General features: G+C 37.4%; 1 protein-coding gene across 6 annotated transcripts in view; it reads right to left on the minus strand.

Moving 5' to 3' along the window:
* RAPGEF2 (Rap guanine nucleotide exchange factor 2) overlaps positions 1-22,220 on the minus strand; it is a 211,577-nt gene that overhangs the window by 187,924 nt on the left and 1,433 nt on the right. The window lies entirely within an intron of this gene.

Raw genomic sequence — 22,220 nt, forward strand, 5'->3', positions numbered from 1 at the left:
TCCAAAATCTGTTCAGATGTTATCCTTTCCCTTCATTTGCAGTTCACTGGTAAATTCAAGATATTGAATACTTGCTCTGTGCAAAGCACTGTGCTGGGATGTTGCCTCAGAGATACAAAGGTTGGTACAATATACTCTGGCCCTCAAAGAAACTTAGTTTGCTAGAATAGATAAAAGGTTCTCACAAATTGCCACAATGCAAGATAGAAATTCAATTATGAATCACAGCTGTCAGAAGACAAGTTTTCTTACTCCCAAATTCACAAATGCTTTCTTCCACTCTACCACTGCTGCCTGATAACAAAACTTCTATATCCTATCACATACAGTCTTCTCTTCTAGCCTTTGATCCTCAAGCTACCTACAAAGCAATTATATAAAAAATAATAAATACCTATCACTTCTCATTCTTCCATGGGCAAACTGTTACTGAGTACCTCCTATGCATAATGAAAAGTGACCGTATCCTACATGTAGCATCAGGTCCTTTTATCATTAGAAAAGAGGTGTCGTTTCCAAGTATATCTTTTACTGAGTTATTTAAATTTATGACAGTTCAGTAATAATTTAATATAAAGTGATGTCTTCTGCCAAAAAGCACTAATAAATCTGCATGCTCCTGGGGATGAAACCCAACTTGGCAGAACCACCAGCTGTGCTGAACCACATGTGGGGCCTGGCCACCCGGCATCCAGTCTGCCTCCTTTGCAAAGAACTAGGGAGGGAAAATAAAAATAAAAAGAGGAGGCTAAGGATGGATTTGTCTCCTGTATGTTGACTGGTCATTCACTGTAAAGTTCTGGCTATTAAATGCATGCAGGTACATTCCTTTTGTCCATTTTCTCAACTATCCAGTTACTGTATAACTTTTGGGAATCTGATCTTTGCCCCTAAATTTACTGAAATTTGTTTCTACAAGATCACCAGTGATCTCTTTAAAGCAAATCCTTTTTCTTCTTGGTCCAAGAATAGTGCCAAGCTCTATTCTAGATACCAGAAACACACTAGCATATAAAATAGCCAAAACCACTGTCTTTTCTAGTAAGACAGACAATATTAAATAAAACATTTTTTAAAATTTGACAGTGACACACAAGAAGAAAAAAAAATCACAAAAGGAAAGGGTATGAAACTTCAGGAAGGCAGCCAGTGCTGTGTGGCCTTGGGTCTTCCCTGGCCGGACATGGGCTCTGCAGGCTGCACCAGGCTCTGCGGTCTCTCCATGTTAGGTACTCCCAGGGCTGGTCTTTGAACGGTCATTGTTCTTCATAAGGATCCTTATGAAGGATCGCATCTATTCTCACCCTATCTTTACAACTGACTCCTGGACTCTGACTTTTCTTACAAACCACCACAATTCCCAGCTGATTAGTTACCATTTGAAGCTGTCGAAGCGTCATTTCAAATGGTAACTAAACTTCACACTAAATTTCCCCCAAAAAACCAGCCACACATTTAAATTTCTCTACTTCTGGTGCCCACACCAGTGTCCCAGCTATTCCAGTGAAAACCACGTAGGAGTTTTCAACTTAGTTGCTACTTGTAGCAACTATTTTCTGTTTTTTTCACACATTTAATTAGTCGTGTTTTTGTTTTTGTTTTTTTTTTTAATCCTGTTAAGTCTCCTGTCATACTTCTTTTTTCATTTCTATTTCTATCCCACGGTCATTTCGGGGCCTTCTCTTCTTTCACCATGTGCAACATAAACCAAGTAAAGGACCCCAAGTCATTTTTTAGGCGGTTGCCCTACCCTGCCGGAATACATTCATTGATCACCAAATTTCAACTGTGTTACACGGGCATATCATCATGCAGCATCTGAGGTCTATTTCAGTGTTTGCCCACATCAGCATCCACTGCCCAATCCATCCTGATAGGCAACTCAACTCATATCCTCTGAGAAACCTTTTTGGACCACTCTATCATGTTCTCCCCTTCTCTAATCTCATCAACATTTACTCATGTATCACAAATAAGGAAGTTATCATATGTTCATTTTTATTGTCAGCTTTTTAAATGTATATATGAAATACCTGTGGAAACAAGACAATATAGACACTACTCAATAAAGACTGTATTGCTCCCCTACAGGGACCATACCCTACACCTCTTTTTATTCCCCACAATCCCTAGGAAACTGGATTCTGGAATTCTGGAACTCAAGGGGCAGAAAGTTCTGTAGCAATGGCTGTGTTAACTTCTCTAGGTTAACTACAAAGTAGATCAACAAAGCAATGAGACTAAAATCCCACAGCAGAGGTAAAAATGCATGTCTGATCAATATTTATTATCTGCAAAACAGTACATTTCCTCTAGAAGCACTCACCCCTCACCCCACAGGCCTCCACCACACGCTGTCTCATTGCCAGAGCCCTGAGGGTTTGCTCAGTTTTGATTTATGCCTCTGCCCTTTTCCTTTTTTTTTTTTTTTTTTGGGAGATGGAGTTTTGCTCTGTCGCCAGGCTAGAGTGCAGCAGCGCAATCTCGGCTCACTGCAACCTCCGCCTCCTGGATTCAAGCAATTCTCCTGCCTCAGCATCCCAAGTAGCTGGGACTACAGGTGCCCGCCACCACGCCCAGCTAATTTTTCTATTTTTAGTAGAGATGGGGTTTCACCACGTTGGCCAGGCTGGTTTCAAACTCCTAACCTCGTGATCCACCCACCTCGGCCTCCCAAAGTGCTGGGATTACAGGTGTCAGCCACCACTCCTGGCCCCTTCTCCTGACATCTTTGGAGCACTAATCCACATTTGACTAATCCCACTTCCTAATTTCTTATTTCATTGTTCAATGACTTTTTATATATATATATACCTTTCTTTTATCCTCTGTGATTTCTTTTCACATTTTCCAAAATATCCATTGTTAGCTAGGCACAGTGGTTCATGCCTGTGATCGCAGCACTTTGGGAGGCAGAGGCTGGAGGACTGCCTGAGTCCATAAATTCGAGACCAGCCTGGGCAACACAGAGAGACCTCAACCCTACAAAAACTAAACAAATTAGCTGGGCATTGGGGTAGACTCCTATAGTCTTCCCTACTCCGGAGGCTGAGGTGGGAGAATTGCTTGAGCCCAGGAACTCAAGACTACAGTGAACTGTGATCCTGCTGCTGTACTCCAGCCTGGTCAACAGATTGAGACCCTCTGTCTCCAAAAAAAAAAAAAAAAAAATCCACTGTTTACACAATTTGACTGATGTTCAACATCCAACATGCTAAAATGAAAATACCTGCTTCTATATTCAACCTGATATGAATTATTCACTAATGATAACCTGACTTCAAAAACCTTTAAGCAAAGAGAAGACACATTTAATTCTATTTACGTGTACAGAGATATATAGATATAGACATAATGATAGAAAATCATTACCAAAACATATCTGATCTGAATGATTTCCTCCAAGTTACAAATGTATTGACTTTAGGCCAGGCACGGTGGCTCACACCTGTAATCCCAGCACTCTGGGACGCCGAGGCGGGCGGATCACAAGGTCAGGAGATTGAGACCACCCTGGCTAACACAGCGAAACCCCGTCTCTACTAAAAATACAAAAAATTAGCCGGGCATGGTGGCGAGCACCTGTAGTTCCAGTTACTCGGGAGGCTGAGGCAGGAGAATAGCGTGAGCCGAGATGGCGCTACTGCACTCCAGCCTGGGTGACAGAAGGAGACTCCGTCTCAAAACAAACAAACAAACAAACAAAAAAAACCAAAAAATGTATTGACTTTAAAATAAACATGAATATGAACCAGGTAGGAAAAAATAGTTACTCCAGAAAGGATTAAAACTTTGTACCAGTTGTTATATTTTAATGTTCTATTTGATACAGTAGTATTTAAAACAAGACTCCTTTGTAATGAGTCATCATTTAATTAATATCCAAATACCTTGAGAGCCCATAACAGTTCAACAAAACAGCTGGAAATCAAATATCATAGATAATTACCCACAGCTGGCTTTATTCAACTGATGTCATATTAAATAAACTTATCCTACAGACCTTTTCCCCTTCCCCAAAAAAGAAAAAAAAAATTCTTTAAGAAACATAGAAGGCTCTTTGTGTGAGATTTTTTTTAAATGTGCAGAGAATATTCCACTACTAAAGATTTTCCAGGGTACGTTAAAGATTTTCAGCAGGAATACACTGCTATATTTTATACCATCCTGTGTGCTTGCAATATTTTGAACTTTGTTTTTCTTAAATCTTAAACAAAAATAGCAAACTGAACGAAGTCACAAAATACGCTGGACATCTAAATTTTTATGATTCTGGTAGTCAGTTTACTATTTTGATATTGAGCTAAATTTATTATTTTTGTAGAGATGTCACATTTCAACAGCTTAGTAATATAAACTATCAAACCAAAGTATTAGTTTCAAGCTTACTGTTTCAAACCATTATTTAAACCATTGTATTATATTGTGCCACCCAAGTTATATGAATGTATTCATATAAATGATTTATCAACAATAACTACCTATTATATGCCAGACACTGTGCTGAATGTTCTATATCTATTATCTCTAATTTCCATAAAATTTCACATGTAGATAATTTATATCTAATAATCACTAAAAGATATCAAAGACAGTTTTCAAACTGCTACACACATACACTAACTCCATAAGCCAGGTTGTTATTATCTGCTGCAGTAGAATTTTCAAATCTAAAATACAGATATTTTCGTTTTCACTCCTCTCATTCATCCAAATTCATTCTTATATTCTCTCCCCTTCTCCTTCCTGTCTCTCCCGTTTAATAAAGAAGAAAACAAACAAACAAACAAAACTACCAGTACCATTGATACATGTTATGATTATCTACCCAACAAACTTTGAAGTCATATTTTATGAAACCTCACAAATAGTCCTGATATGTGAGATACAACCTAAGTTTGCTCATTTTATCCATGTACTACTATTTCTTCACACTCATCTAGACAGACCCTTGATGTGATTTTTACTGATGTAATAATCCCTTTGTTTTTCAAATCCTCTTTCATCTTTCAGTAACTCCTTCTTGGCATTTTTTAAAACTATACAGTCTCTAGCACATTGTAAGAACTCAGTTCAACTGTGTTGAGTCAGTAAATAAAACTTTTCTCCCAATACACTAGAAAAAGTGATTTTTACGCTTATCAAGAAATTTAAATAGATTACCACCAAATTTTCTTGGCATGTCTTAGTTCCACTATTCATTTATACATTTTAAGTAAACATTTTTATCAGATCTTTTGTTTTTGCACATAAGCCTAATTTTGTGCAACACACAATATGAAAAATATAAGCTTATATTTAGAATGCTCTTGAATTTTCACTGAGCTTTTATAAACCCTCTTATTTGCTTTATTCTAATAGTACAACCATTTTTACCACCCCACAAAAGCAAAGTAGGCATCCACAAATAATCACACCTAATTCTCTATCAAGACAAAGTGCTTATTCAACACTCAACATTTATACCTTGCAATAAAATGTCTATATGATCATCTCTCATTATGTGAGGGACTAACAGGATGTTACTGGGGGTTCTGGAGGGAAAAAACTCTGTCGCAATTGCTACATTTTACAAATCTGTAAAATAATAGTATATAAAATTATTAGAATAAGAAAAACCACCCCACTCTTATAATTGAACCATTTACCTCAAGCATGTCCATCTTTTGGTAGGGATAAATACCTACTAGCTACCTTTTCTGGAATACTATGATACAAAAAAAATTAAGCCCTTTACAAAGCTCAGCAAGTGGTGCATGTCATCATCAAAAATGATTCCTTTCTGGAACAGGTTTTTCGGAGTGAGGAGGTGCCAGGTAACAAAGAGAAGATTCTAGATTATAGCCCACTGCCTAAACTCTCTGACATTTCACCTATTTCTCCCTCCCTGGGTAATCTTATGGGAAAAAAAAAAAAATTACAACGAACCACAAAAGAGACAACTGAAATGTATACTTTAATATACCCTGCATGCTGGCACTGTGGGTAAGAGACTGATCTCTAGAGCCAGGCTGAGATAAAATCTACACCTCTGCCACTTGCATGGTTTTTAACTGTGGACAAGTTACTTATAACCTGAGAAGCAATTCCATTTGAAAATTCAATGCACAGGGTTGCTGAGGGCTATAATCTAGAATCTTCTTTTTGTTACCTGGTACCTCATTAAACGAGAGAACACCAGCAAAACCTTTAGGTTCCATTTTGATAGTTTTATCAAACTATCAAATGTACTGCAAATACTGTGCAGATGTAAGCAGGATTTAAATAGGTTCTATAATCCAGGTTTATTAATGTATACAACAAACCTGAATTTTAAGTGTAAAGATTTACGAATATGCTTCCCAGGTGGTTGAAAACTACTTCCTAAGAACAATTATAATAATTAATTTTTTCAATATAAAGATTCCCAGACTTTTTTTTTTTTTGAGACGGAGTCTCGCTCTGTTGCCCAGGCTGGAGGTGCAGTAGTGTGATCTCGGCTCACTGCAAGCTCCGCCTCCCAGGTTCATGCCATTCTCCTGTCTCTTCCAGTAGCTGGGACTACAGAAGCCTGCCACCATGCCCAGCTAATTTTTTGTGTGTGTATTTTTTAGTAGATACTGGGTTTCACCATCATGTTAGCCAGGATGGTCTCGACCTCCCGACCTCACGATCTGCCCGCCTCAGCCTCCCAAAGTGCTGGGATTACAGGCATGAGCCACCATGCCCGGCTGACTTTTTTTTTTTTTTTTTTTTTTTTTAAAGAGACAGGATCTCGCTCTGTCATCCAGGCCGGAGTGCAGTGTTGTGATCAGAGCTCACTGTAACCCCCAAACTCCTGGACTCAAGCAATCCTCTTGCCTCAGTCTCCCAAGTAGCTGAGACTACAAGTACATGCCACCACATCCAGCTATTTTTTTTTTTTTTTAAGAAACACAGTCTCACTATATTGCTCGGGCGAGTATTAAACTCTTGGCTTTAAGCAATCATCTCACCTCAACCTCCCAAAGTGCTGGGATTACAAGCATGACCTACTATAGCCAGCAAAGATTCCAGATTTTTAACAAACACTTAAAAATATGTTGGAGACAGCATATAAATGAACAAAATTTATGGTTTACTTTACTGTTGTTTGCATGCTGCATTCTGCAGATTTTTCTCTCCAGAATATTATAATGTATGCTTTAAAAGACTGCCTCAGCCTCCTGAGTAGCTGGGACTACAGGCAAGTGTCACCACACCTGGCTAATTTTTGTATTTTTCTGTAGAAACAGGGTTTCATCATGTTGCTCAGGCTAGTTTCCAACTCCTGGGCTCGGCAATCCACCTGCCTCGGCCTCCCAAAGTGCTGGCATTAAAGGCATGAGCCTAAATTATTTCTTCAATTAAATAACACTTTTGCAAAAAGAAAACCTACAGGGAACCTCCATATTGTTTATGATACAAACTTTTGAAAATATAATTTAACTATTCATAAAGAAAGTACCTCCAAACACAGTTAACATCTCTTCTAATCACTGGCTTTCTGAAACTAATACCAGAGAAAATGTTATTATGAAGTTCAATTTTACTAACAATTTTAATCCCTTTAGAATAATTTCTGAAAAAAAATTAATACATGAATCTCAAAATCTTCAGGATGACACACAGAAATCCTTTTTTAATGTTTACATCCAGAATGTTTTTTTAATCACACATGGGAATGTCCTCATTTAAGGTGCTTTTTTTCTTTTATCCCGTGTAAATTCCCATCTTATCTTCAATCAGAAGCATTTTTAAAGCTATGAATTCAACACCTATAATTTAAAAAAAACAAACTTTAATTTCTAATTAGGTTCGGATACTTGAGCACTAATATTTCTAATTAGTTTCAAACGGAAGGCTAAAAATGTAATACAGACAAAGCTATAGAAAAAATTTTACCTTTCAAACCCTGATGTGGGTAGGTACACTCCATTTTGATTTCTTACACTGTACTCAAAAAATTTCATTGTGGAAGAGAAAACAAAAGATGTACAAGAATACGTGAACAGAGCACGCACTACAAATTCACTTAAATCAAGCCCACTTCCTTCTGGAGTCATTAAGGCACAAAGTAGCAGACCTTCATCCATATAGTTTGCTACATATAGAAAAAGATATACTGAATATCATGTTAAAGATACATAACCTAACACTGGTCTAAGCTCTGTGTGCAAGTAATGCAGTTAGTTTGAAGTTGACTTTCTCCAAATTGCTACTGAAGTTTGCTACTGAAATAAGTGAAACAAACATTTTCTAGCCATAGTGCCAACACTGCCAACAATATCCATGTGTTATAGGTGAGGATTTAAAATCACAAACAGATGGGTTTGAAGCTTCGGTTCTAGCATTTACTAGCTGTATGACCTCAGGCAGAGTATATCAACTGTCCTCATCTGTATAATGTGAGAAAACAACATATTCTTCACTGGGTTGGGAGAGAATTAAATAAGATAAAACAGCCAAAATATAAAGCACAGTGCCTGGCTTTCTCTAAGTAGCAGATATTATTAACATTTTAAATAAAAGCACAACTATTAGTTATTGATAGGAAAGAATGGGAGAGAATCAATCAATCAGTAAAAGGTACAATTCATAAAATACAATTTTAAATGTGAATAGATATGTGTCTATAGTATACATAACAGACTATTTAAAGCCTTTGCACAACTAGAAATGTTGGACAAAGATACCTTCTTGATGAAATAATCTCATTAGACTAAAACAACTATGTAAGTGTCCAATTAATATGAATTCAGCACCACATTTCATACTTAGCTATCCGAGTTTAAATGTATTCTTTTTTCATATAGATGAATAAAAGCTTGATTGGAGGGAGATAATACCTGTGTCATAATCGGCTCAATCACATTTTCCCCACAGGATCATTCACCTGATGATCTGAGAACAATAGTATTCCTCCTAAATAAAGAAAAAGGATGCAGCTGCCTCCATCTATAAATAGGATGCTGCTATACGAGTTGAGAACACTATTGTTCATACTGTCAAGTTTAAATCACTTCCACATTTCTAATGAAGAGGTCAAGTTGCAGAATTGTTATTATAATTTTGAATACTGGGAAAAAGTCACTAAAATTTAATTTGCTATAATAGGTATACGAATAACTTTTCAGTGGTCAGAGTTGATTCTGAAATACTCTTTTTAAGGGACCTCTTGGACAACAAGAGGTCCCTTAAAAACAACACTACACTCAGTTTTCTTGAAAACGTCTATAGGTTGATCCCACTATACGTACTTAAAATAAAAGAATTTTCTCCATACAGATTCAAGCAACACATTTTTCCTAAGAGAATAGTGATGTCCAGCTGTATGTGCCTAACAGTGGAATATGAGGTTACAACTTGTTTGTAAAATGGAAGGAGGGTGATGCAAAATAAACAGCTGTATGATCCAGGAAAGGGGCTGACGGAGACACTGCAGATGGGCCCTGCAAATGACAGAGGTGGCAGAGGAAAACAACTGACAGAAGTATTTTGGCATCAGACCCAGTCGAAATCTGAACTTCGCTACTTATTGCTGTAAGGTTCTGGGAGCATTACTTAAATATCTCTAAGCTTAAATTTCACCATATAAAAATTAAGGATCATACCTACACTTTATAGTGTCGCCATGAAGACCAAATAAAATGAGGTATATAAAACACTTAAACACTGGCCATTATACAGCTACTGCTATTGTTTCAATTTTAAAGAAAAAGGGGATTAGCCAGTCTCCGAAAAAGTCAAATAAGAGTGAAACTTGAGTAAGGGCTTCTACAAGGTGGCCAACGACAATTTCTGGTTCCTTCAGGTTCCAAGGTCCAACCTGGCAAATAATGCTAGAAAAATTTCATCCTTCTCAATTGATTCAATTAATATTGAGCAAATTGGGTAAATTAAAAAGACTTGGTTTTGTGTGCCATTCAAGATACTCTGGATGCTCTCCTGAATGAGTGACTATAGTCATCTCTGAGCTTTTTTTTGTTTTGTTTGCCATCACCAAGGGCTGCCACAGTAATTACCTATTTCTCCCTGCCTACAAAGAGAATATTTATACAAAATGTTCAATACGGAACTCTGTAAAGGAAAGGTGTTAGCTATTTAAAAGCAGAGAGATTTGGGTAGGAAATTGTTTAATGACCTCTGATAACCTTATAAGTGCTCTCAACAAAGATGGTTTAGGTACTACCTCTTGAGACTGGAGATTAACTAGATAATCTTAAAGTCCTTCTAGACTCAAGACACAAAAAAGAGAGCCAAAGGAAAGTGATAGGTCTTCCTTTGCTTTTTGTTCAACTACAATCTACATTTACAACTAAGTAACAATGCTTTCCCACGTAAGGAGAACAATGAAAGATAAAGGATCACTGATCTGCATGCAGTTCCTGGAATTTATTGCTGGTTAGGGAGTGAAGTTGGAGGAGAATAAGACGACTATTGCCTCTTTTTACTGTTGGCAAAAATGCAATGCAGGCCCTCTTAAGAACAAAAATCATTAAAACCTTCTAGTTAATGTTTATCTCCTTTAAGAAGAAAATATTATGAACTACTATAACTCTGAAATGTCAAATAAAACAAGTATTTTAAACAACTAAAATTAGAAGTACACCCTCAGGCACCATCTGCTAGCCCCACCATAGACATTTACCACACTTGGCTGCTGCCTGTCTCAGTCATTACCCCAATTCCTCAAAACCCAGCTTCCCTACCTCAACCTTCATGCCACTGCCACTGCCATAGGAAGAAAGGAAAATGAGTGGAGTAACTTCAAATACTCAAATAACTGTCCTAAAAGAAGGACCATTCCTTTCTTAAACAATGACATTCTAGCAGCAGAGGTATGTTAGGAGTGTTTTTCAAGGCCCAAATGAGAAAACAGACATTATGATGAACAAGGAAAACCATGGCAATAAAAGTTGTCTCATAAGGTTTCCCCTTCCCCCTGAAGAATGGACTTGGTGAAGAATTCCTTTAGATAGACACCAAGATTACAGATACCAAGTGCAACAAAACTTCTGTAGTCTTGTAAAACATGTTCTTTTAAAAAGCCATTCATTATCCATTTTGGCTGACAGACATAGTCAATTAAGTCAAAGGTCTGACTCCAAAACCCTGGTAACCACTTCAAAAGAGTATGGGTTTATGATTCCCAAACTGTAAAGAACACAATAAGCACATAATTTGGGAGGATTAACAATAATAGATAAAAACAGTAATGCCCCTCCTCTCCCACTTGCTTAGTAGCAGCCCTGTTAGTTGGCTTTTTGTTTTTCTTCTTTCAATCACCACTGAACAGCACACCCTATAGGCCAGCATTTTTACTGCTGTCACATAGCAGTTTCATTCAGACCAGCTATAACCACCTAAGATCCTTTCAAGAGGCAAAGCTGCAGTCCTAACTTCATGGTTAATGGAGTCTGGCATATGTTTATTGACATTTATAGATCATTAAGTGTTACATGAAGAAGGCACAATTGGGCAGTATCTTTTCTTCAGCTTGAATGGACAGACAATGCAAGAATCCTGACCAGTCAAATAAAGTGAAAGGCCAATGAACTAGCTAAGTCGGAGAAAACGGTTCCTAAAATGAGCACTGGAGTCACTGAGCTTCTTAAATAATACATACTCCTGAGCACTTCTTTAGATGTAAATTGGGTATATACTGTAGTGGGTAAATCTCTACGTTATTTTAACCCAATGCAATATAAACACTCTGTAAATGGTTGTTATACTATATTTCTTATTTGTATTGTTTATTGTTGCACTGTTATTTTTGGGTTTGGGGTTTTTTCCTTAGTATTTCCCATCCATCGCTAGTTGGATGCTGCACCTGCAGATATCCAGACCAACTGTAATAACTATCACAAGGACAAAAAACCAAACACATGCTCTCACTCATAGGTTGGAATTGAACAATGAGATCACCTGGACACAAGGCAGAAAATATCACACACGGGGGCCTCTGGGCAGGGGGGATGGGGGTTAGGGGAGGGATAGCACTAGGAGAAATACCTAATGTAAATGATGAGTTGATGGGTGCAGCAAACCAACATGGCACATGTATACCTATGTAACAAACCTTCACGTTGTGCACATGTACCCTAGAACTTAAAGTATAATTTTTTAAAAATGCCAAAAAAAAAAGTTCCTCAGGCTGAAAAAAAACAGTATTACATAAAAATCATAATTTATAGAAAAGAATTCAGAAAGTAGATATAATACATAGGGATTAAAGAGATTCTTTTTTTCTTTTTTTAGTTGTTATAAAAATTGTTCAAAGAAAATTAGTAACAATATATTCAGAAGTTAACAACATGCAGCAGTAAAATGTATAAAACAATTTCAAGTGCTGTGGGATGTTAAGTGGAACGACACTTTCAAAAGATCTTTCATTTCTATTGAGAAACTGAGTCCTGCCAACAGTCAGCTTGGAAGCGGATCCTTCCTCAGTCAAGCCTTCATATAAAACTGTAGCCCCAGCCAGCCAATGATTACAGATTTGTAAAAGACCCTGAAGCACTGGAATCTGCTAAGCCATCCTTAGATCCCTGACTACAGAAATTGAGACATAACAAGTACATGGTGTTTTGAGTCTAAGTTGTAGAGTAACTTTCATATGGGAATAAGTAGCTCATATATCTAGAAAAATCTTCAAATATTTGGAAACTTGGCAATATATTTTTTTGATAACCTATGAATCAAAGTAAAAGTTATAACAGAAATAAGCAAATATTTAGAAGTCAACACTAACTAAAACATATCAAAATTTGTGAGATGCAATTAAAATAGTACTGAGAGGAAATTTTATAGCTATAAGTGTTAAATTAAAAATAAATGTTTTTTTTTAAAAAAAGAATGAGTGCATTGTGAGGCATAAGGGATGCATTTACTAATTAAATGGCAGAGGTCTGCCAACAGACAAAAGTGCTGTTTTATTCCTCAAGAAAGACCAAAGTTACACTTAAGAATTACCATGTCTTCTGTAACACTGCTCAAACTAAATTCCAGGAATTTCTACTGTCCTAAATGTCAATTCAGAGTCAATTCAGGTGTGGAACAATAAAATAATGCTCAGTAATGGTCCTACTAGAGAAACAGATAACATCTTAAATGTTCCCCCTACCTGGAAACTCCTTACAAAGAAACTCATTATCTCCTTTCCATTAACTGTATTTCTTCTCAGGACAGAATTCTATTACTGAACATTCCCACCTTTGTGTAAGGCCAAAGGGAAGGAGAAATGCCTAAAGAATCAATTTTCTAATCCTCTTAAATCTTGTCAAAACAAGGAAGAGGAAATGTGCAAAGGTGGCTGTCAATCAAAATGGAAAATTAAAACTACTCAGCGGGAATTTCATATTGGCTTTAAATGCTGTGTTTGTCAACTTTTTGTCACCTATGTATCCTTTCAAAATTAAAAAAATCTCATGGTCTCCTCACTATAGTTTAAGGTTGTCCCCGTCCCCAATTTGAGAATCACAGGAACCATACTAGCTGAAAGTTTCACTGTGTTAATCTCTGGGGAGATTTATGTTATATTTTGGAATATATTATGGAAGTTATAGCATGTTCTGAATTCGAAATATCAAGAAATTTTTATAATACTGCTTCACATCTGAAAATCATCACTTTAATAAATATGTAAGCTACTTAAAAAGTGGTTCATACTATATACTTACAATAGTTTATACAACTGACTGGCTCTCTAGGCAAACAATCATATCTATGGTACGTGGATTATCCTCACAGCCATTTCTATCAAAAGAGAACGTTTGTCTTTGCCCACTTGGCCTAATATAGAATTCATAAGAAGCAGTATATACGTAACATGGGAAGGGATCTGAATCAAATCCTATCTGAGAACCTGAGCAAGTCACCAGTTCCCTCTGAGTCTCTGATTCAAGAGATCTCTTGATTCTAAAATCTCCTTAGTCAATCACAAATTGAGCCTGGTACCTATCCCTAGAAGCAGACTGTTTTACAAATTATCAGCACAATAACATAGCTAAACATCAATCACTAACCATTTGATCTTAAATGCTAAATATAGTCACTGGTTTCTGGACGTAAACTCATTTTTTTTGTTTTTTTGTTTTTAAGGTGATGTGAGTGGAAGGAGAGATAACATAACAATGTGTTTGTAATCTGAGTTCAATAATACCAAGAGTAAGCATTCTCCAAAATATAGTACACAAAGACAACTTTATGAGTGAAGGGATTTCAACAGATGTAAATACAGTCAGTAAGAGAGAGGCAATAAGTAATATGTGCTGAGAAAGAAGGAACCACTTTTACTGTCCCTTCTACATCCAATCTACCTCGTAAGTTTTCTTGCCATTTCACTAACATACTGAATTCTACTTGCTTCTCTAGTTGAACAACCTTCTAATTAGCTAAGAAAATTCTTTCCTCTGGACTGCTAGGTGATAATGTATCATTTACTTAATATTATACTGCCAAATATTAATGGTTATAGAATCATAAAATGCTAGAGCTAGAAAAGTCCTTAGAAAGCATCGATTCAACCCTAATTTTACAAGGAAACCAAAGCCTAAAGAAGTTAATCAACTTGTAAAAGGTCAGATTCCTTATCTAACCACTCAGTTTATCATTGCAAAGATGGACTGAGAGATGGAAATGTTTAAAAATTAAAACACGGGTCCTTCTTTTGTTTACTTAAGTACTAATTGAGCACTGAGGCTTGTATATGTCCTTTTAATGCAAGGTTAGCTAATTCTGGTTTATTTAAAACATCCTTTACTAGCAAATTTGCATAGTACCCTTCCCTGAACAGCCTACAAGAATTCTACAAATAACTTTCAAGGAGGGGATATTTTCTCAAACAAACAGCAAAGATTCAATTTCAGGAAAATGTTGGAGGGCAACAGGAGGAGGCAAGAAGGAAGCACTACATATACCTGGGAAAATCTAATCACTCCTAGACTAGACCTTAAAAAGTTAGTGATAGTTTAGTTACAAGGATTAGGATAAGAGAGTCTAGCAGTGTTTAGTTTTATTTCTAACTTATTAAAACTACCAAGATGGACTTCTAAGAGTCATTCTAAATTCACCAATTTTAATAATGATTTTGGATCCCCAAAGTAGACATTATTTGATTAATAAGTCTGAGTCTCATTTTTCTTTTCCACAGAGTGGGGAACTGTAACAGTGGTTCTCACACTTCACTGTTCATTACAATCTCCTGTGGAAGCTTTTTAAAAGTCTGGTGCCCAGGCCACACTCCAAATCAATTAAATCAAAATCCCTCTCAGGTGGGGGGTGGGCGGCGAACCCCAGTAAGATTTCTTTCTAAAGTTCCCCAGATGTTTCAATGTACAGTCAAGGGAACCACTAAATCAGGCAATCTCTTGCATCTAATCCAGTTCCAAAATTCTATATCAAAGTCAACTCAAGTCCACGGCACCAAGGAATTTTCATGCTAATGAAGGCTAGTAGTGTAATGAAGTTGTTTGATAAAGGCAAATAAAAGGTTATTGAAATAACATAGTAACTGACCAATATAAAAAAGTGTAAACAATCCAAGTGAAAGGCATATAGCAACTATTTAAACACTTACTAATTAGATATAAGACAGCAACACCTAAAACCATTAGCTAAAATAGAAGACAATTTGAGCTAAGAAGACTTTTAAAATGTATAACACTTAGGCCGGGCACAGTGGCTCACGCCTGTAATCCCAGCACTTTGGGAGGCCGAGGCGGGCTGATCACGAGGTCAGGAGATTGAGACAATCCTGGCTAACATGGTGAAACCCCATCTCTACTAAAAATACAAAAAAATTAGCTGGGCATGGTGGCAGGCGCCTGTAGTCCCAGCTACTCAGCAGGCTGAGGCAGGAGAATGGCATGAACCGGGGAGGCAAAGCTTGCAGTGTGCCGAGATTGCGCCACTGCACTCCAGCCTGGGTGACACAGTGAGACTTCATCTAAAAAAAAAAGGGGGGGGGGGGGTTTATATATATATACACAACACTTAGAATTAATTATAAATCCATGAGCTCACAAGGTAATTTCTCAGTTTCCCCACCTTTCTCTTCTCAATACTCTCACAGAGCACTGTGCCTTAAAATAATACGCCAAAGAATCTTTCTCTAAAACAATCTCTCCTACCAGGATTGACAACGAAAATAACGCCTTCAAAATAAAATTCTGTACCTTTTTACAAATATGGAAGCTATATGAAAACACTCTAGTGTTAGGGTCAACATCTTTATGGATTTTCATTCTTAATTCATTTTACTCTGTAGTTTTCCCCTTCACCTCAAAATAATCGTAGAAACAGCAACAACAAAATCAAAACCATGATGTGGTTATATGTATTATTCTGGCTGATTATTAAGCATTACGTCGGAAAAAAAATAAAATGTATTATATACTAATCATAAGCTTTAATACTTTTTTTAAAAAAACAAATGAGACACACTACGTTCAGCAACTAAATTATCTACAAATGACACAGCACTGTAAATTTTCAGCCATTAGGCACATACAAGCCAGTTTCTTCTAATAGCTCTCAGAAAACGTAAGTGTATTTTAGTATTAAGTAATTCTAACAAAATTAGTAAGAAACATACTGTAAAATGCATATATATGGACAGTTTTATGCACATTACAGCAAATACAAATTTTGCACAACACTGTATGAATTCTAGATCACTCAATAAACAGAAATGATACGGTAACTCACACTGAAATTATCTGGGACCATCATTACACTCCATTTCATAGATAATTGAAGTTTGACAGTCCAGATGAATTAGGACTCCCCAACAAAGATAAAATGTTTTTAACCGCTGCTTCTTAACCTCATTCTTTACAATATTCAGGTAAGTCTTCAGGGGTAAAGTCTACGTAAGACTTTGTAGCACATTGTCAAGTACACATCAAATAGTCCCTAAAAATTTGCTCAAGGTTAAACTTTTAATTCAACAATAAAAGAGAGAAGGTAGCTATCAGGTGCAAATCAAGTATTTAGTAAAATTTAATATAAATCAGATGACTGCCCTAAAAAGGACTGGAGTAACAGGATATCTGGATTCGACTCTGGATTCTACTATTAGTCATTTAGGGGACAACCCATTTTACTTATATTGAGCTAATTTTTTTAACCTGAAAAATGAAAGGAGATAGAATAACTTCTTAATTTCCTTTTAACACAAAATTTAAGCAAAGTATACAGTGTATTAAAAAGTCAATGCAACTTTACTCAGTCATCATGAGTAGAAAAAGTTAAAAAGGTCGGGCGCGGTGGCTCTCGCCTGTAATCCTAGCACTTTGGGAGGCTGAGGTAGGAAGATCATTTAGCTCAGGAGTTAAGAGACCAGCCTGGGAAACGTGGAGAAATCCCATCTCTACACAATATACAAAAAAACTCAGTCAGACGTGGTGGTGTGCGGCCACAGTCCCAGCTACCCAAGAGGCTGAGGTAGGAAGATGGCTTGAACCCAGGAGGTGGAGGTTGCAGTGAACTGAGATTAAGCCACTGCACTCCAGCCTGGGTGATAGAGCCAGACCTTGCCTCAAAAAAAAAAAAAAACAAAAACAAAAACAAACAAAAAAAAAACAAAGCAAAAGGCAGGCAACATCAATCAGCACCTACTACGCTGTAAAACTTCCAAAAACATTCTGCCTTTACTATTTCATATCACAATTCTGGAAATATTTCTATTAATTCCACAAGTACCAGAAATAGTGTTTCATTGCTTGTTTTTAGGATTAACTGGTCATTAAGACCAGAAACAGATAGCAATAATCTTGATTTATAGGACTATTTGCATATTGCTGTTATAAAAACAACATATATTATAGAATGTAGTATAACTATTTAAAATGGAGAGGCCGGATGCAGTGGCTCACACCTGTAATCTCAGCACTTTGGGAGGTCGAGGCGGGTGGATCACCTGAGGTGACCAACATGGAGAAACCCCATCGCTACTAAAAATACAAAATTAGCTGGGTGTGGTGGCGCATGCCTGTAATCCCAGCTACTCAGGAGGCTGAGGCAGGAGAATTGCTTGAACCCAGGAGGCAGAGGTTGTGGTGAGCCAAGATCGCATCAATGCACTCCAGCCTGGGCAACAAGAGCGAAACGCCACCTCAAATAAATAAATAAATAAATAAAATGGAGAAAACCCTACAAATTACTTTATAGTAGTTTACACTGAACTGTTTGCGATTTCCCTTTATTTGTCACAAAATGATAAAATTAATTTTAACAACACAAGCAATAAATGACTTTCAAGACTAGTGTTTCTGAAAACTTAGATCTAATACTATTATGCTGTTAGGAAACTGCTTTACTCTGAAAATTAAAATTCTGTTTTTATTTAGGAAAACATTAACAAGATATCTTATGGTCTAGAAGTGATGATTAAACTGCTCAGGTTAAATATCTCTGCATCTGAAAAATTAAGATTGTGAGTACAAAGGCCAATATGGAAAATGATACATGTGAATTCTCTTTTCATAAATAACTAAAGTTTAAAAAAAATTATCCCAGCTTGTAACTCATCAAACCAAAAAGGCCAGTATGGAAATTAATACATGTGAATTATCTTTTCATAATAAAGTTAAAAAAAAATTATCCTAGCTTGTAACTCATCAAACAAAAAAATGGCAGAAATTTAAATCTCTTCACTACGAAAAAAATAAAATAATTATCTACAGGCAACAAAAAAGTTCAGCCCAGATTTTCATACCAAAGAATCAACAGTAATAAAAATATAATAATTTACAACTAAAAATGAAAACAAAGACTTTGGGGAATATACCTACTTAACAGTATTGTCTAATCTACTTATAAAATTTATAGACATTCGTATCTATGCCTAAAGATATATTAATTTGCCTAAGGAGTTTAATTTTAGTTTCTGAATTTTAAGTGTCAAAAAGCATTTAAATCCCTTGATATAAAACTACACTAATGTGCCTCCACATATGCACATTGATTTCCTAGCGCTGTCCAGCGAGAGGGCCTAGAAGAAGTAATACCCTAGAGCAGCAAAAAGCACATCCCGACACCCAGACCTTGGTTTCTAATGTCATTCTCCAATGAAAGGAACCAGGGGTCCTTAGAGAATGGTTGACTCTAGGCTGGGGTGGGGAAAACACAAATGAGCCTGGAACACTTAGTAGCACCAAAATGTAAGAACGTGCTCAAAAAATAAGAACAACAACAACAAAAACAGGGGCATATCAAATGGAAACAGGAACAAAGCTGAAAGAGCTTCAATGCCAAACACTGGAAAAATCTGAACAATAAAATACATAGTGTAATATTAAATTACACTGCAAAGTATCAAACAAATAGACCTGAACCCACACTGATACAACTGTGATTAACTGACTAGATAATAAATGGGGGAGAACAGGTCACTCTTCCTTACAGAAGAATTCCAAATACTTTATGTAGATGTTCCCTCCCTCCAGGAGGTGGAGCTTAATTAAGTCTCCCACTTCTTGAGTGTGGGTTGGATTTAATGACTTGCTTCCAAAGAAGAGAGTTTCGGGAGGAAGGAGCAGTAACTTTACAGTGCAAAAACCTGACAACCACTAACTCAGGACAAGGTCAAGGTCAACATCAACAGTGACAAGTCATATTAATAGTATGTATCCTTGATATGATGTGATGAAAACAGTACTTCACCTCTGTGGTCTTCTTTCCAAAACCCACAGTCACAGTCTAATCATGAGCAAACATTCCAATTGAGGGACATTCTACAAAATACCTGACCATTAGTCCTCATAACTGTCTAGGTCATAAAAAACAAGGAAAGAGTGAGAAACACAAGTCAGAAAAGATTACAAAGGAGACATGATGACTGAATGGTGAGATCCTATCTCACTTGCAGCCTCTGCCTACCACGCACAGGTGACTCTCCCACCCCAGCCTCCAAATAGCAGGACTACAGGTGTGCAACACTATGCCTGGCCAAATTTAGTATTCTGGATGGGATCCTGGAACAGAAAGACGCATTAGTGGAAAAACTAGTGGAGTTCAAATAAAGTCGGTAGTGATTTCTTAGTTCTTACAAAAAATGCATCATGGTGATGTAAGATACTAACAGGGGTGCCAGGCATGGTGGTTTATGCCTGTAATCCCAGCACTTCTGGAGGCTGAGACGGGCTGATCACAAGGTCAGGAGATTGAGACCATCCTGGCTAACACGGTGAAACTCCGTCTCTAGTAGAAATACAAAAAATTAGCTGGGTGTGGTGGCGGGCGCCTGTAGTCCCAGCTACTCGGGAGGCTGAGGCAGGAGAATGGCATGAATCCGGGAGGCAGAGCTTGCAGTAAGCTGAGATCGTGCTACTGTACTCCAGCCTAGGTGACAGAGCGAGACTACGTCTCAATAAAAAAAAAAAAAAAAAAAAAGATACTAACAGAGGAAACTCAGTAGGAGATATTACAAGAACTTTCTAGACCATCTCTGCAATTTTTCTGTAATCTAAAATTATTCCACAATAAAATATTCTTGAAAAAACCATACCCACATGGACATACCAATTTTAAAAATATTTTCTCACAGCTAAAAATAAAACAATGCAAAAGAATTTCATAGATTCAGGCATGGGCATTCTGCCTCTGAGTCCAGATTTGACTTTGAGAATGATTTACAGACTAGAGAAGAAACATTCATTCTTTTCTTTCTTACTTTGTTTTAGACGGAGTCTCGCTCTCTTGCCCATCCCAGAGTGCAGTGGTGTGATCCTGGCTCACCTGCAGCCTCTGCCTCCCACACACAGGTGACTCTCTCACCCCAGCCTCCAAAGAGCAGGATTACAGGCATACAACACTATGCCTAGCTAAATTTTGTGTTTTTTGTAGAGACGAGGTTTTGCCATGTTGCCCAGGCTGGTCTCAAACTCCTGAGCTCAAGCAGTATGCCGGCCTCAGCCTTGCAAAGGGCCAGAATTACAGGTATGAACCACCACATCTGGCCCATTTATTATGTAAATAGCGTAAAACCTTACTTTCTACTTTCTCCTTGTCCGTATTCAGTGATCAAGACACACTGATTGTTGCTCCTCAACAGCTCCTTCCCACTGCCAATCAAGCGTCTGGTGAAAGGCCCTTGTCCCTCTAGATGAAGAAGTACCTGTCTCCTACCAACGCGACAAGATGGTGCTCTCTTTTCTCATTCCCATCAATTTTGCACAGCTGCTATATTCCTAAGATGCAGAGCTTTAAAGTTGACACCCTACTTTAAACACAGACACCCCCCAACACAAACACACACTTACACAAAAAGCCACAACATAATCACTGATACTGGCCCTTACCTCCCTCTCACCACACCTTCCCCAAGCACCCTACTCTCTAATAAATTTATTTCCTGAAGCCCACCACAACTTTGCTTTTTGTTTTTTAATATTTTGCATCCTGTATCAGACTGCGAGCTTCTAACAGCTGAGGAATAGCAATTTTATTTATACCAATTCATTGTCCACAGTCCAGCACAGGACTTCATGCAGAACAGGCCCTTAATAAGGTATTTTTTAAAATTTTCTCAAGAACCAAGTTTCCACATAAAATCAATTTGACAATCTCAAAAAAAAAAAGGCCGGGTGCACTGGTTCATGCCTGTAATCCCAGCACTTTGGGAGGCCGAGGCGGTGGATCACCTGAGGTCAGGAGTTTGAGACCAGCCTAACCAACATGGAGAAACCCCATCTCTACTAAAAATACAAAATTAGCCAGGCGTGGTGGCGCATGCCTGTAATCCCAGCTACTTGGGAGGTTGAGGCAGGGGAATCCCTTGAACCTGGGAGGCGGAGGTTGTGGTGAGTCTAGACAGCGCCACTGCAGTCCAGTCTGGGCAACAAGAGCGAAACTCCGTCTCAAAAAACTAAATAAAAAAAAAACCTCCTTAATAACTAGCTAACAAGCGATGCTCAAAATTGGTCATTTGACTGCATTCAACTCATGTTTTCAGTTTCATACCAACTCAACTGACCTGCACCAAACTGACCTGGACTCCCGAGATAAGCATTTATCACTGACTGCAGCTGTGAGCAACCATGAGCCCACATGGGAACAAAAAAGCCAAACAGCTGTATGGTATAACTTAAAGTCCTTTAAACAAGTTGAACGAATGTGCATCTATACTGACTTGTTCCATAGGGTATAACCTAACTTTGAAACCAACATTTATACTCTCCATCATAAATTACACTAATACTTAAAAGTATAGGAAATAG

Source organism: Papio anubis, chromosome 3, assembly GCF_008728515.1.
Source record: "Papio anubis isolate 15944 chromosome 3, Panubis1.0, whole genome shotgun sequence".
Taxonomy (NCBI): Eukaryota; Metazoa; Chordata; class Mammalia; order Primates; family Cercopithecidae; genus Papio; species Papio anubis.